This window comes from Ambystoma mexicanum, chromosome 4p (genome assembly GCF_040938575.1).
Source record: "Ambystoma mexicanum isolate Mex_15411 chromosome 4p, UKY_AmexF1_1, whole genome shotgun sequence".
In the NCBI taxonomy this organism is placed as follows: Eukaryota; Metazoa; Chordata; class Amphibia; order Caudata; family Ambystomatidae; genus Ambystoma; species Ambystoma mexicanum.
This window is the reverse complement of record NC_090927.1, coordinates 53918999-53920645: the sequence shown is the minus strand read 5'-3', so window position 1 is coordinate 53920645 and position 1647 is coordinate 53918999.

The following is a 1647-nucleotide window of genomic DNA, read 5'->3' as shown; positions in this document are numbered from 1 at the left end:
GTGACCAAGTACGAGCCCTCGGCACAGGGCTCACGTCACAACATCTAGGGCAGGTAGTACTTCTTTTCTTTTCATCATATGACTCCTGTGTGGGAGGTGTGGATACCTCATTGTTAAGAATGGGACGAGGAAGAGGGCCGAGGGGGTAATAAGAATTACTGCATGTAATCAGGGCAATTTGCACCATTTTCGCAGCTTTTTGCTAAAACTTAACAGACAGAATAGCCTGCATGTCTCTCCTGATATAATTCCAAGGACAGGCATGGGATGATGTTATGTGCTCTGGTTTGCTGGGCTATTATCAAGGTTGAAGTTGAAGACCCTCTGCATCGTCCACAAGGCTTTCTGGGGCATAGGACCACACTACATCCAACTTTCTCTTCCTAAGCATCTTCCATCTCGAGCCCTCCACTCATCCACCGCCAACTCTCTGAGGGTCAGACGCTTCTTCAGGCAGAGAGTGGGGGGTAGATATCTGTCCTCAGCTGGGGCCTCCCTCTGGAACAGCCTCCCTGCCTCTCTCAAACTTGAGCAGGACCAACTAAGGTACAGGAAACAACTCATGACCTTCCTTTTCGCTTCCGCTTACTCTCTCCCTCTCCCTTACTGATGTCCGTGTTTGCTGTGCATTCTGGTTACCTGGCCACCCACTGAACCTACGGGAGAGGGCTCCTGCAAAACCAGTTGCTGTTGATCTGCCTTCAGGCCCCCCCAACCACTTAGGGTTGTATGTATCTGCAACCCTACAGTGCCCTGACTATCTGTACTTATGAGCCACCTCCCTGACAGCACTTATGAATTCCTTTGCACTCTCTCCTCCCCGCTGGCACTTCTCTCCCACCTGCCCCCTGCACTGATTGCCCCCTGCGTGATTTGAATGATACAAGTCCTAGTAAGATCATTGTTTTGTCCTGCTTTTGTTTTCTCTTCTTTGTCTTGTAGCATAAAGAAACACTTGTGTACAGGCATGTTATAAATGACTTACATATCCTCCTCTCCCCAGCTGAACTCTTGACTGAAACTGCACTGGTTACCTGGCTACCCTCTGATCTCGGGTCCAGGTTCCCTCCCCTGCCAGTTGCACACCTGCACTGCCTCCCGGGCAACCCCTGGACTTCGGGGCTGTTTCTGTATCCCCACAGTCCCCTACCAGCTCTTGACACTTGATGTCTGCACTTACCCCTGCACTTGCCACAAGCTGGCCGCACCTTTTAACCTTTTGTTTTATTTATATTTTTTACCGTTGCATACATGCCAACCCTCCCGATTTAGGTGGGGACTCCCGATTTTTAGGTGAAAAATATTGCTATTTTTCACGGTCTCCCGCCTAAAATAATTATAATCCCAATATAATCCTACTGTAAAATTACATTCTTCCGATTTCTGTGGTGAACTCTCCCTCATGGGCTCCAGAATGTTGTCATGTCTGCAAACAACGTACTTTTTACTTTGTCCCTCCTAAAATAATCCTAACCCCAATGCACATCACATGGGAACAGTTTATTCTCCGCATTATGAGAAGAAATCTACCTCCCCTGAGTGCAAAACGTTGGCATGTATTGTGTTTTGAGAAGCTTGGGGGGGCGGGGGGGTCACTGGGCAGGTGGACATGTTTAAAAGAAATGGTGCCGTCCCACAAGAAACACC